Here is a 16,530-nt window from a genome sequence, read left to right as displayed (position 1 = left end):
CTAAGAAGGCTTTTTGCCTTTCTCTATAGAAAGGTATTAGAATTGCTGGAAAAACCGACTTTCGAACGGAGCCTCGGATACCCATAGTGTTATATACCATTCGACTCAGTTCGTCGAGATCGGAAAATGTCTGTGTGTGTGTGTGTGTGTGTATGTGTGTGTGTGTGTATGTGTGTGTGTGTATGTGTGTGCACTTTTCGAAGATATTTGAACGCGCTCAATTTTCTCAGAGATGGCTGAACCGATTTGAACAAACTTGGGCTCGTTTGAAAGCTACTGTCGGGCCATTGATCAAGTTCGAAGATCAAATGGCTGTGATTTTTGGTTCAGGAGATATGATTCTATAAGTGACGTAACCGACAAAAAGCGTTGTATTTGAACGCGCTCAATTTTCTCAGAGATGGCTGAACCGATTTGAACAAACTTGGGCTCGTTTGAAAGCTACTGTCGGGCCATTGATCAAGTTCGAAGATCAAATGGCTGAGACTTTTGGTTCCGGAGATATGATGGTATAAGTGACGTAACCGACAAAAATCGTGCTATTTGAACGCGCTCAATTTTCTCAGAGATGGCTGAACCGATTTTAACAAACTTGGGCTCGTTTGAAAGCTACTGTCGGGCTATTGATCAAGTTCGAAGATCAAATGGTTGTGAGTTTTGGTTCCGGAGATATGATCGTATAAGTGACGTAACCGACAAAAAGCGTTGTATTTGAACGCGCTCAATTTTATCAGAGATGGCTGATCCGATTTTAACAAACTTGGGCTCGTTTGAAAGCTACTGTCGGGCCGTTGATCAAGTTCGAAGATCAAATGGTTGTGACTTTTGGTTCCAGATATATGATGGTATAAGTGACGTAACCGACAAAACACGTTGATTTTTACCGCTCTTATATATATAAGGGTGCCAAAATTTTGGGATCAACTCTATTTTCGTAAAGTTCTAGTGCTCAAAAGTTTAAGCACCTCGAAAAAAGTCTTCATGCAAAATTTGACCTAAATCGGACATGCTTAAGGGGTGCTGCCCGGTGGTAAAGGTTTGGCAATTTTCGATCTTGAAAAAGCACCATAGGGGGGAGTACATGAAATTTCCAAAATCGAAAATTTTTTTTGATGCCAAAACTCTTAAAACTGCATAAAACATCGAAATTTAGTGTCATCTCGAAAAAAAATTTTTTTGAAAAAATCAACTTTCTGGGACTTAGAAAAATTTTCATATTTTTTCTAAGTCCCAAAAAGTCGATTTTTTCAAAAAAATTTTTTTTCGAGATGACACTGAATCTCGACGTTTCATGCAATTCTAAGCCTTTTGGCATCAAAAATTTTTTTTCGATTTCGAAAATTTCATGTACTCCCCCCTATGGTGATTTTTCAAGATATATGAAAATTTCACTAAGTGGACTAAGAAGGCTTTTTGCCTTTCTCTATAGAAAGGTATTAGAATTGCTGGAAAAACCGACTTTCGAACGGAGCCTCGGAGACCCATAGTGTTATATACCATTCGACTCAGTTCGTCGAGATCGGAAAATGTCTGTGTGTGTGTGTGTGTGTGTGTGTGTGTGTGTGTATGTGTGTGTGTGTGTGTATGTGTGTGTGTGTGTATGTGTGTGCACTTTTCGAAGATATTTGAACGCGCTCAATTTTCTCAGAGATGGCTGAACCGATTTGAACAAACTTGGGCTCGTTTGAAAGCTACTGTCGGGCCATTGATCAAGTTCGAAGATCAAATGGCTGTGATTTTTGGTTCAGGAGATATGATTCTATAAGTGACGTAACCGACAAAAAGCGTTGTATTTGAACGCGCTCAATTTTCTCAGAGATGGCTGAACCGATTTGAACAAACTTGGGCTCGTTTGAAAGCTACTGTCGGGCCATTGATCAAGTTCGAAGATCAAATGGCTGTGATTTTTGGTTCCGGAGATATGATTCTATAAGTGACGTAACCGACAAAAAGCGTTGTATTTGAACGCGCTCAATTTTCTCAGAGATGGCTGATCCGATTTCAACAAACTTGGGCTCGTTTGAAAGCTACTGTCGTGCCATTGATCAAGTTCGAAGATCAAATGGTTGTGACTTTTGGTTCCAGAAATATGATTGTATAAGTGACGTAACCGACAAAACACGTTGATTTTTACCGCTCTTGTATATATAAGGGTGCCAAAATTTTGGGATCAACTCTATTTTCGTAAAGTTCTAGTGCTCAAAAGTTTAAGCACCTCGAAAAAAGCCTTCATGCAAAATTTGACCTAAATCGGACATGCTTAAGGGGTGCTGCCCGGTGGTAAAGGTTTGACAATTATCGATCTTGAAAAAGCACCATAGGGGGGAGTACATGAAATTTCCAAAATAAAAAATTTTTTTTGATGCCAAAACTCTTAAAACTGCATAAAACATCGAAATTTAGTGTTATCCCGAAAAAAATTTTTTTTGAAAAAATCAACTTTCTGGGACTTAGAAAAATTTTCATATTTTTTCTAAGTCCCAAAAAGTCGATTTTTTCAAAAAAATTTTTTTTCGAGATGACACTAAATCTCGACGTTTCATGCAATTCTAAGCCTTTTGGCATCAAAAATTTTTTTTCGATTTCGAAAATTTCATGTACTCCCCCCTATGGTGATTTTTCAAGATATATGAAAATTTCACTAAGTGGACTAAGAAGGCTTTTTTAGATTAGCATCACTGTTCTCATACAAATAGGCAACGCAAATGTCAAGCACTAGTTTGGAAAAATGATGCTGACTGTGTGTCATAAACACTGAAGCATGCTTTTGTGAACTACTCGAATCAATCTGAATCAATTGGTGTCAAAATTAGTATCCAAAATTATTTAATAAAAGTATGAAACATATTTTCATGAGACTGTTATGAAAGAAGAGAAAGGCATTATCACACCACTAGGTGGATTATTTTAGATTAGCATCACTGTTCTCATACAAATAGGCAACGCAAATGTCAAGCACTAGTTTGGAAAAATAATGCTGACTGTGTGACATAAACACTGAAGCATGCTTTTGTGAACTACTCGAATCAATCTGAATCAATTGGCGTCTAAAATTATTTAATAAATGTATGAAACATATTTTCATGAGACTGTTATGAAAGAAGAGAAAGGCATTATCACACCACTAGGTGGATCAAGAAGGGTTTTTTCATTTTAAAACGAAACCCAAACAAAATTCCTCTAGAAATGTTCTACTATCAATCATTGTTAAATAGCCATTTCTTTGCTTACACCACAAATGCCCCATTATTATTCAGCAGACCACACCACAAAAGTCCCAGCTTTATGTTCACGGTCGGGTCACACGGGGACCGTCGCAAACCGTTTACGGTTGAACCCCAATCAATTCCATCTGTTTTCACCATTTGCAACAACAAAAAAAAATAACTAGGCCAGAGCATCCAATCATCCTGAAGTTTACCTTTGCGGCGGGTTGTGTCCTTGTCCTTTTAAAATGAGACACACCGGTATAGCCAATTTAAAAGGCCATCGAATTTTGTTGTTTTTTTTTGGATCGGACAGCTTTGCCCGAAACTGGAACTCACATCTGTTTGGGGCTGGACAGATGAATGGAAAGCATAATTAATATTCCTGTGGACAGGAGAGCAAACATGGGCGTTGTAATTTTTGTTCATATCCGTACACATTAATCCAGGCAGCATAATTTATAGAGTCAAATATGACCGAAGCAAGACCTCGACGTTATTCCACCTCGGAAGATATGAAAGATTTATAACAGAATGCCATTAATGTAACCAACTATGCTATTAATTTGATCTCATTAGTAAGTAACTTTTACTGAAAAATATCTAGAAGTAATTTTGGATTTGCTGAATAACTTAATCACGTTACGACGAGAACAAAAGATTCAAAAAAATAAATAAAATTCTGAATTATTATTGACTTTCACAAACCATACCATACTACCATCGTTCGATCATATTTAGGACAGTTAGTTTATGCGGTTACATAGTTCGTGAGTGTTGGTTTTATTCTCAAAACTAATACAGATGAGCCTTTTGCCAGACATTTGCAGAAAAATTCACACAACCGAGATGAGAAAAATAATGCTCAAATGTATAAAATTTGAAAATCTTTTTGTCACCATAAATTCATCGCAAATATTTCAGACGAATTAAATTAATACTATATAATTCAAAAGTTTCAATAATTTACGTTATTTAGGTGTATGGTTAAAAGCCGTTTTCGTGCTAAGAGCACATAAGCGTTTTCACTATTCTGCACTATTCTTCACTGCGCTGACGAGTCGAAGACGAAATGTAATAAACAATAGTAAATAATTCACGATTTTGTAGCATTTGTCCATTCCATTATTTAAATAGTTCAACGATGAAAATGATTAACAATTGAGTAATTGGTGATTTTAGGTGGAATATAATAACTTTAAATCAAATATGGTATTTAGAAAGTATTTTTTTATAGTTGCCTGTTGAAGTACATTCCATTATATATAGATAATGAAATAATGAATTTAGCACAACAGTTAGCTGAAAAATACAGTAAGGGCTTCTAAAAAAATGAATGACTGAATTTGAACAGCGGTAACACTGCAGTTCCGTTATGGGAGTTCGAACGGAACATTGAACGACAAAACAAAACCGTACATGCCCTCTTGAAATCCATTCTACTTTTTGACATATTTTTAAAAAGTTTTCACATCTCATTTGAACATTGCGTTTATTCAAATAAACTGTTTATCAAGTGTATTACGAAAATCAATCTTGCTCACATTCCATGATTTTCATTGAAAGCAATTGTTTTCACTCATGATTCAATTCATGATATTGAATTCAAATACACTGAAACCTCAATTTACGCGAATTTTAAGTAAGCGACTTTGTTACGCGTTTCATTAAAAAAAACGCGATTTTTGTCTTGCCTGTGAAAACCGACATTTAAACGGAGGCCGAGTTTCATATACCATTCGACTCAGTTCGTCGAGATCACAAAATGTCTGTGTGTGTACGTAAAGCTGTGTGTATATCACAAAAAATGCTACCCAATATTCTCAGCAATGTCTGATCCGATTTTCACCAAATTAAATTCAAACGAAAGGTGCTTTGGTCCCATAGCTTGCTTATGAACGTCATCCGGGCTTCAGGTTCCGGAATTACAAGCTAATATGTGTAAATCTATGAGGAAATACGCGCTCTCAATTTTCTCGGATATTTCTCAACCGATGTTTACAAGCTAATACGCTAATAAAATGTCTTGAAATTGTTTAAAAAATTCCCGAAAAGTCCATCCAGATCCGACTTCTGGTTCCGATATTACAGCGCGATAAGTGAAAATTTTTCAATTTAATGAGTATTTTTTTAAAAGAGGAGGTGAAATTTGTATAAAACTAATTTGTAAAGTGGATATATAAACCTACTTCGTGACTACTAATCCCCGGTTTCTGCTTCCGAAAGCACCGATAACAGTGAAGAAAAGCTCTAAAAACGGAACTCACTTCGATCTCTCAGCAACGGTCAAACTGAATTTCACAATTCATGATTCAAATTAAAGCTTTTATTGCCAAAAACGCTACTGTGTAATTTCACCCAGATTCGACTTCCGGTTTCGTTATTATATGGCGATGAGTGTCAAAACTTTCAAACCATCATAAAAAAATGACTATGTAAAATCGGTACGCATCGGTACGTGCTGGTACGGAAGAAGAAAACGCCAACTCCTTTCGAATGAAGCACACAACGTACTTTGTTCAATTTCCTACGGCGCCGAAGAAGAAAACGAATCTACGTTGTATTGATTCGATTCTTTAGGAAGTGAGGATACCAAACGAAAGAACAGTACTCCAGGGATGAACGAACAAGTGAGCAGTACAGAGATTTTAAGCAGTATACGTCTGTAAAATGTTTAGCAATCCTCATTACAAGTCCTAAGTTACGAGAAGCTTTAGAAACAATATAGTTGATGTGTTGCTTGAATGTTAGTTGCTCATCGAGAAGAACACCAAGGTCTTTAACACACGCCGTCCTGACTATCGGGGATCTTTGCAGAAAGTATTCGAAATGAAATGGCTTTTTTTTCTTCGAGAGCGTAATGGTTGAGCATTTGTCAGGATATAATTTCATACGGTTAACTTTACACCACTCGGCGACGCTAAAAAACTGTCGTTTTAGAAAACCTGCATTTTCTGGGCTTCGAATGTAATAGTAGATCTTACCGTCATCAGCAAATGATAGACGAGGACGCTCTAGAGTAAAGTTGACGTCGTTGAAGTACAGTAAAAATATTGAAGGCCCGAGATGGCTGCCCTGCGGAATTCCGGTCGAAGTGATAAACTCATTGAAAACGTGTTCGCCGATTTTCACTACTTAAGAACTAAATCCATATCTTTCCAATTTAGTAGTTGTTATATCGTTGTTATTTATATCAAAGGCAGATGAAAGATCAGTGTAAATAACGTCTGTTTGGAAACTTTTTGATATATCATCAGTCACTTAGGACAGGATTGTGGTTATGAAGCGCTTAGGTATAAAGTTATATTGAGTATTGACAATATATTGCTAGCAGTGGTTTTTAATGGTTAACTTGACATAACTTTCTCTATAAAATTGGTTTTGTTAGTTTACACCCACAGAAAGTTCTTGGCAGAATCTTCTAATAATATTTTAGAAAATGTGTGTAATATGAGAAAGGCATCATTACACCACTAGGTGAATTAAAAAAAGGTTTTGATTTAATTTACGCTATGACCGCGTAAAACAAGTTTTAGCAAAAGGCTCTCCGAGACCAATCATTATGTTTGAGACGAAGGTTATCGGGATATTGATCATGTCGTTTGGACCTGCGTGGAGTATCGTGATGTCAGATCTCAACTAATAAATTCTTTGCGTACCCAAGGTAGACTATCCAATGTCCCAGCTCGAGACATTCTTGCTTGTCGTGACCTTCCATACATGAAACTTATTTATCATTTCATAAAGAAAATTGGAGTTTCAATTTAATAAAGGCCCCTTTTAAGACTTAGTTCTGATTCCAGCTGCGTCCATGAGTTCAACCAATAGCTAAATTGGAATAGAAATTATGTAATGATACAAACAAACTCGAAACAGTTTATGAAATTATCAACAAAATGTCTGAAAATAACAGCTTCTTTTATAATTTATAGAAGTTAATCGTTTGGTTCAAATAATATTTCCGAGTAGATTTCATAATTAATGACGAGTTACCTAAGATGATATTTAAGTAATAAGAGGAATATGTTTTAATAAATTCAAATCATTGTGACTATGTTAGAATTAAATTAGGATAAGAATTTCATGTAAAAGTGATGCTACGGCGAAGAAAAACTTATGTAAACTGCCTTAAGAAATAAACATATTTATGAAAAAAAAAGTTTTAGCAAAATGAAGGAACTTTTTATTTATACGTATACAAAACAATCCAACATATTTCAGTAAATTGAATATTGTGAAATGTACATTACGGAATTGTTTGGGTTCATAAAATTTAAGAATTCTTGTGGGTTGTGGATATCTAAGAATTCTCTGGATTTTTTGTATTTTTGTATGACTTTTGAGTGCGATATGTGTTCTGTGGAAGTTCTTGTCCATCCAAAACCTCCTTGCAAGGTTTAGCAATGTAATCGATGACACTAGTAATTGTCTTTTTGGTGGTCTATACTCGTGGTAGTAATGACACACATTCAATTAATTGGATTATTGTGATGAATTAGGAAGGAGTGCTTATTCATCCAAAAACTACCTGTAGCTCAGGCCTTAAGATTTACCAGGATAACAAAGTGCACTAACGAACTTAAACTTCACATTCCATACTCGTGATTTACTGTTCTTGAATGACTGGGAACGTCCCTGTATCGATCAAAATAGACTATGAACAGCATTGAAAAGTTATTTATAAGCTGCTGATTGTTCGTGTAGATCTTAAGACCTGTTGTTCAGATTAAATGTTAGAAGAGAAACCACTTTTTTGAAGCAGACCGTAGCGTACAGCTCAAAAATTAATGATATTCTTCAATATTGTTCACGCTGTTTCTTTGATCAAACAATTCGTTTACGAGTTGAACGAATTCAGAACGATAATTAGCGATTAAACTTAGATTTAATTATATTCCGTTAAATAAACGTGATAAATTCTCGACTGCCTTGACACGCACTTTCAGTCCTTTTTCTGCCTTCTCGTTATGTCAGTCCTAAGCATCTGTCATCTGACGTCTCTTTGCTAGCGCTCTTTCCGACAGGCCCGATCGTATGCCCACTGGTGTTGTTAAGCGGCGGTGGTAACACCTGTTTTCATTGAAGATCTCGGATGACTGAGAACATACCTGAAACAGCTATAAATAGACAAGTAAGCAATGTGTAGCTCTAAAAATATGAACAGCAAACAAAAAAAAAAAAAAAAAAAATCATTCAGTAATAGCCGTTCAACCGAGAAGGTTGTGTATAGAAGCGTACAGTTTAATAACGCTGGTTGGTTTACACGCGTTAAATACGACAACGGTTGAACTACAGGTAGAAACCTGTTCGCAGCAGCCGTTAAAACGTATAGTCGTGCTGCATAAGAGAGCCCTAGTGCTGGGCCAAGCTGGTGAAGGAAACAACAAAGGGCGTTTCCCAAACTCTACCCAGGCCGCAATATACAGCCACAAGTGCTGAGCAGGAGAGTGCAAAGGCACATCGAAGAGGAAGAGTGCAAAGGCACATAGAAGCAGGAGAGTGCAAAGGCACACCGGTGCGAAGGCACTTCGGTGCAGAAGCATATCGGTGCGGAGCACTAAGAAGAAGGAGACAAGACAACTCGGTCTTTCCACTGCCATACAACACGCAGGTATACACCGGTGACCTGCGCTGGTTACAGCTGGCGAAGACGAAAGCAAATCGGAATTCGAGTGGTGCTGGATGTCAGGTAGCAGTAGCATCACATCATATTCTATCGCTACAGTGAGCTTCAGCATTGTATCAACGTCCAGATACATCCAACAAGAACATCTAGAGCAACGAGGATCTACACGGCAGTGCAACGGAGATAGACAACAATTTCAAGGTAGAAGTTTTTTCTTTTCCTTTTGATTGAGTACTGTGTAGTGTTGGTTTCAAATTTTATTTTAAAGTTTAGTTAAAAATTTTAATGTAATGGATGAATCCATGGACGTAAATCCTAGCATGAATCCGATACCCCCACGAACGAAAAAATATCAGGAGAGCTCTTCTGGGCCTTGGATAGTCTTTTTTAGACGTATATCAAAGCCATTAAACATTTTTCAAATTAATAAAGGTTTGACATCACGATACTCTTCAATCAAAGAGATCATAAAAGTAAATAACGATAAAATTCGTGTTGTGGTAAATAATTTGAAACACGCGAATGATATTGTCTCTTCGGAACATTTCAATAAAGAGTATAAAGTTTACATACCCTCCAAAGATGTCGAAATTGACGGTGTTGTTACCGAAGCGAGTCTTTCGGTAGATGATTTACTCAAGCATGGTGTTGGTCGTTTCAAGAACTCTATGCTTGAGGGTGTGAAAATACTGGAGTGCAAACAACTGTACTCAGTAGTTCATGAAGAGGAAAAAAAAGTTTATCGCCCATCAGACTCGTTTCGAGTGACATTTGCCGGGTCTGCGTTGCCGTCCCATGTCTATGTCGATAAAATTCGCCTCCCTGTTCGGCTTTTTGTTCCAAATGTAATGAATTGTACGAACTGCAAAAAATTCGGCCACACAGCTACTTACTGTAGTAATAAACCAAAATGTATTAAGTGTGAAGGGCCTCATAAAGATAAGGATTGCAACAAGGAAATTGAAAAATGTATTTATTGTGGGAATAGTCCTCATGATGATATTTCAGTATGCACTGCATTTAAAGTGCACAAAGACAAAATTAAGCTTTCTTTAAAAGCACGGTCTAAGCGCACATATGCAGAAATGCTTAAAACGGTCATTGATGTCCCCCCTTTGGAAACCGAAAACGGGTTTTCAAATCTAGAGGAACCAGAGGACTCTGACTCTGACGAAAATAGTGAAGGTAATTCGTTTATCACTACCCAAGGGTCAGTTAAGAGAAAGAAGTCTTCCTCCAAATTACCAAAAAAGACACCTAAAATTTCATCTTCAAAAAAAGATCCCCGTGTTAAACAAAAAAAGTCAAAACCAAAGACTGTGCCTCCTGGTTTGTCAAATTCACAAACCAATCCAGGATCTAGTACAGAAAAAGATAATAATCCAGTGGGCTCCATTTCACAGCCACCAACAGGATTACTGAAGTTTTCGGAAATTGTTGAATGGATTTTCTCAGCATTCAATATATCTGAACCCTTAAAGACCCTCATAATGGCATTCCTTCCAATAGCTAGAACCTTTTTGAAGCAGTTATCAGCTCAATGGCCAATTGTCTCAGGTTTTGTATCTTTTGATGGATAATTTATCACCCGTCGCAAATGATACAATCACTGTCCTGCAGTGGAATTGTCGAAGCATCATACCAAAACTTGATTCATTTAAAATATTATTGCATAGTCAAAAATGTGATGTATTTGCTTTATGCGAAACATGGCTTACTTCAAACATAGCTTTAAATTTTAATGATTTTAACATTATACGTCTCGATAGAGACTCTCCGTATGGTGGAGTGCTTTTGGGAATTAAGAAATGCTATTCCTTTTATAGATTAAACATCCCTTCAACTTCTAGTATAGAAGTTGTTGCTTGCCAAATAAACATTAAAGGCAAAGATATTTGCATAGCTTCGGTTTATATTCCTCCAAAAGCACAAGTTGGACAGCAACAGCTTAATGAAATGGTTGAAGCCCTTCCTGCACCACGATTGATTCTGGGGGATTTAAATTCGCACGGTATTATGTAGGGTTCCGTTTACAATGATAGCAGATCATCTTTAATACAAAACATTTGTGACAATTTTAGCATGACGGTATTAAATATGGGTAGCATGACACGGATCCCAAGACCTCCGGCACGCCCAAGTGCATTAGATCTATCTCTTTGCTCAACATCAATTCGACTAGATTGCACCTGGAAAATACTGCCTGATTTACACGGTAGCGATCATTTACCAATCATCATCTCAATTAGCAGTAGCAATTGCATTGCTACTTCCGCTAGTATTCCATATGATTTGACAAAAAATATCGACTGGATTAAATACCAAAGTAGTATCTCTAGTATTTTGAATTCAATGGAAGAGCTCCCTCCACTTGAAGAATATGACTTCCTCATTTGTTCGATTCTGGAGGCAGCAGAACAATCCCAAACTAAACGCTTTCCTGGGCCAACGACTAACAGAAGGCCTCCCAACCCCTGGTGGGACAAAGAGTGCTCAGAGGCTAAACTCGCAAAACAAAATGCTTGCAAGACGTTTCTAAAACGGGGAGGAGGAACTCCTCAGAATTTTGAAAAACTTATGGTTTTAGAAACCAAGTACAAGAGCATACTTCGAGCCAAAAAATGTAGCTATTGGAGACATTTTGTCGAAGGTTTGTCAAAAGATACCTCAATGAGCACTCTTTGGAACACGGCCAGACGAATGAGGAATCGTACCGTGGGCAATGAGAGTGATGAATACTCGAACCGATGGATATTTGACTTTGCTAGGAAAGTTTGCCCAGATTCTGTTCCTACGCAGAGCATTATACGGGAATCTCCTCCAAATAATGGTTTTATTAATAACCCATTTTCAATGATGGAATTTTCTATAGCACTCTTGTCTTGTAACAATAACGCTCCAGGGTTGGACAGAATTAAATTCAACTTGGTGAAGAATCTGCCCAACCTCGCAAAAAGACGTTTGTTGGAATTGTTCAACAAGTTTCTTGAGCAAAATATTGTTCCACCTGACTGGAGACAAGTGAAAGTTATCGCCATTCAAAAACCGGGGAAACCAGCTTCCAATCACAACTCATATAGACCCATTGCGATGTTGTCCTGCATCAGAAAATTGTTCGAAAAAATTATTCTACGACGTCTCGACACTTGGGTCGAGACGAACGGTTTGTTGTCAGATACTCAGTTTGGCTTCCGTAGAAATAAAGGGACGAATGATTGCCTTGCATTACTTTCGTCTGACATCCAAATTGCCTTCGCTCAAAAGCAACAAATGGCATCTGTATTTTTAGACATTAAAGGAGCATTTGATTCAGTTTCATTGATGTTCTTTCAGACAAGCTTCACCAAAATGGACTCCCAGCGGTTATAAATAATTATTTGCACAACCTTTTGTCAGAGAAACACATGCATTTTTCACATGGCGATTTGGCAACACTCAGAAATAGTTACATGGGTCTCCCGCAAGGCTCATGCCTCAGTCCGCTCCTCTATAATTTTTACGTAAATGACATTGACAGCTGTCTAGTAACCCCATGTACACTAAGACAATTGGCAGATGATGGCGTGGTTTCAGTTACTGGACCCAAAGCTATTGATCTGCATAAACCATTGCAAGATACCTTAGATAACTTGTCCGATTGGGCTGTTCATCTTGGTATCGAATTCTCTGCGGAGAAAACAGAGTTAGTCGTCTTTTCAAGAAAGCATGATCCCGCGCAGCTTCAGCTCCATATGATGGGAAGAATGATCCAACAGGTTTTAACTTTTAAATACCTCGGGGTGTGGTTCGATTCCAAATGCACGTGGGGAGGACACATTAGGTTTCTGATAACAAAATGCCAACAAAGAGTAAATTTTCTTCGAACAATAACAGGATCTTGGTGGGGTGCTCATCCGGAAGATCTAATAAAATTGTATCAGACAACGATACTTTCAGTGATGGAATATGGATGCGTTTGCTTTCGTTCCGCTGCAAACTCTCATATTATCAAACTGGAGCGAATTCAGTATCGTTGTTTGCGAATTGCTTTAGGGTGCATGCATTCGACACATACAATGAGTCTTGAAGTTCTGGCGGGAGTTCTTCCATTAAAAGATCGATTTTGGGAGCTTTCATCACGCCTGCTAATAAGATGTGAGGTGCTGAATCCCATGGTAATTAATAATTTCGAACGACTAGTCGAGCTTCGATCTCAAACAAAATTCATGACAGTATATTTTAACCATATGTCACAGGAAATCAACCCTTCAAGATATATTCCTATCCGTGTCAGCCTCCTAAATGTCCCTGACTCAACTTTATTTTTCGATACATCCATGCAGCGCGAAGTGCGTGGAATCCCGGATCATCTACGTTCGACGGAAATCCCAAAAATATTTTCAAGTAAGTTCAGGCATATTGACTCTGAGAAAATGTTTTACACGGACGGATCGCGAATTGAAGAAGCGACAGGGTTTGGTATGTTCAACAATAATGTTTCGGCCTCATTTAGGCTTCAAGAACCTGCATCTGTTTATATAGCAGAGCTAGCAGCAGTTCATTATAGTTTGAGTGTAATCGTCACATTAATTCCAAACCATTATTTCCTCTTCACAGATAGTCTGAGTGCAATTGAAGCCATTCGCTCAAACATGACTGGCAAGACTGAACCGTTTTTCCTGGGCAAAATAAAACAGTGCCTGAACGACATATTGAACAATAATTATCTAATCACTATAGTCTGGGTCCCGGCTCATTGCTCCATTCCTGGCAATGAAAGAGCCGATATTTTAGCCAAACGTGGTGCTATTGAGGGTGAAATTTATGAGAGACCAATTGCTTTCAACGAATTCTATAGCTCGTCTCGCCAAAGAACACTTGCCAGCTGGCAAGCTTCTTGGGATAAAGATGATCTGGGTCGGTGGATGCACTCAATTATTCCGAAAATATCGACAAAGGCATGGTTCAGGGGACTGGATGTGAGTAGAGATTTCATTCGTGTGATGTCTAGACTCATGTCCAATCACTACACGTTAGATGCACATCTCCTTCGAATTGGGCTCTCCGAGACTAATCATTGTGCTTGTGGCGAAGGTTATCGAGATATTGATCATGTCGTTTGGACATGCGTGGAGTATCGTGATGTCAGATCTCAACTAATAAATTCTTTGCGTACCCAAGGTAGACTATCCAATATCCCAGTTCGAGACATTCTTGCTTGTCGTGACCTTTCATACATGAAACTTATTTATCATTTCATAAAGAAAACTGGAGTTTCAATTTAATAAAGGCCCCTTTCAAGACTTAGTTCTGATCCCAGCTGCGTCCATGAGTTCAACCAATAGCTAAATTAGAATAAAAATAATGTAATGATACAAACAAACTCGAAACAGTTTATGAAATTATTAACAAAATGTCTGAAAATAACAGCTTATTTTATAATTTATAGAAGTTAATCGTTTGGTTCAAATAATATTTCCGAGTAGATTTCATAATTAATGACGAGTTACCTAAGATGATATTTAAGTAATAAGAGAATATGTTTTAATAAATGCAAAACGTTGTGACTATGTTAGAATTAAATTAGGATAAGAATATTATGTAAAAGTGATGCTACGGCGAAGAAAAACTTATGTAAACTGCCTTAAGAAATAAACGTATTTATGGAAAAAAAAAAAAACAAAAAATAGGCATTAGCCGTTGTAGTTCTTGCTGTGTAGTGTAGTCAGTGTAGTCCTTAAGTACAACATTACAAGTAGTTCTTGGATATTGAAATATCTCTTACGGATTCCCGCAGTCGCAGAATATTCTCAGATGGTTCAAGATGCTTTTGCGTATGGACGTAGTTAGGTTTTATGTGTTATTTATACTAAAATCGAATGGAACTGAAAAAAAACTTTTTTCACGCGAAAAATTTGAAATAGTGCGTAATTATTTAATGTACACGAAATTTTATTCATTGCTACCCTTGTATTCACTGCACTGTATGCAACCGTTTGTTGATATTCGCATGTGTGGTCCTGACATCATTCTTTGACTCTTTGAAATCAAATCAGACATTGTATTTTCGATAACTGAAAATGCTTTAGCAGCGTATGATTGAATAGCAATTAACTTCTATGTTCATTGATAGTGCCCGAGTGTAATATACCATTCGAGATCGTGTTTGCCGGAGATAGCAGGAGAGATTAATAAACTTATATTTAAATGAAAGGTCATATGGTCTCGTAAAGAATTCCTGAATTTTATTTGAATATGAATTCCTTGTCCGGAATTACAAGATATGTGTAAAATAAATGAAAATATGAGCACTAACTTTTCTCAAAGATGGCATAGCTGGTTTTCATAAACTTATATAAATAGGTTTTAAAACGCTATTCGTAACGATTTTCGGTACAGAATTACAGCAAGATTGGAATAAAAGTTTTGATTTGAAAGGTGATTTTTTGATAAATGACCATGTAAATAGATAATTTCTTTGAAAATTGTTCAAAATTTTCTCTACATTGTAGATCTGGTTGAAAGATGGCCAAATAGTCTTACATTAGATACACCGACCCCTAGTATTCGGTTCCGAACTTACCGGAAATAGTGGCCAAAAGTTACAGACCCTTATTACCGTTCTCACTTCCACTTTCACATTCACTTCACTTGATTTTACCTACTACCGGTATCACGCATAGTGAAGTGATCACTGTGAACCGATTCAAAATGAAATCAAGTTCATCCAAGTAATTACTTTTGTTTCTGAAGCGACTTCCTTAATAAGGACCTACATTCACTTCACTTGATATCCACCGTGAAGTGATACCCATAATAAGGGTCACAGTCACTTCACTTGGTTTTCACCGTGTAGTGACACCGGTAATAAGGGCCACAGTTTACGGTTTACAGAACAAGATGTTTCCATTTGTTTTGCTTATTATTATTATTTGGAGGTATCAACTCAATCGAATTCCGATGATCCATTTCGTGTATTGGGCAAATTGTGTTCCGAGGTCACTGTTCCATCGATTAGCTTCGCCTCAATGCAATGTTTGCATCAAATGGATTCAAACATTACAGAAAGACTTTCGATCCCTTGCAAACGACAATCAATCGAAGCGTATTGAGTTCTTCAGTTTTGTATAAACAATTAACATTTTCCGATCTTACCAATGCTCCAGCGTGCATACAATGTCCTATGTCTTACCAATCGTATCCAAACCTGCAACCTTTGGGACCAGCCAACTAACCCTTGGAACATAGACACTATCACATGAAACACTGATAAATATGAAAGGATTATTTATACTCAAATACTTACTCTTACTCTTAGCACATATTTTGTTTTATACGTCGAATGCTCTAAGGATGAGATGAAAAATGCTAATATATGAAATTGCAAGAAATGTTACAGTCGCAAATTAAAACCAATTTGAATCCACATTAAATGCTTTAAATAAACTTTGACTATAGGTCTTCAAGCCGAAATACTTGACTTATTTGATGAATTGATTTTTTTCACTATTTAAATAATGTTCAGCAAGAAAGAGTTATTAGAAAATCAATTTTCGTTACTTTGTGGTTATGTGAATTTTTTTTAAAATGCGCCCAGTTCAGTATATCAAAAAAGTAGTCTTACATCAAAAAGTCGCAGTATCTAATCGTCAGATGATACAAATTTATCAATGATGAAATATACATTACGATGAAATCTAGGGATCGTTTCACAATACT

General features: G+C 37.0%; 1 protein-coding gene across 2 annotated transcripts in view; it reads left to right on the top strand.

Annotated features, from left to right (window-relative positions):
* Positions 1-16,530, top strand: part of LOC131425374 (uncharacterized) — a 302,108-nt gene that overhangs the window by 64,738 nt on the left and 220,840 nt on the right. The gene's annotated exons all lie outside the window — the stretch shown is intronic.

This window comes from Malaya genurostris, chromosome 1, assembly GCF_030247185.1.
Source record: "Malaya genurostris strain Urasoe2022 chromosome 1, Malgen_1.1, whole genome shotgun sequence".
NCBI lineage: Eukaryota > Metazoa > Arthropoda > Insecta > Diptera > Culicidae > Malaya > Malaya genurostris.
This window is presented reverse-complemented; position numbering and strand designations above follow the sequence as displayed.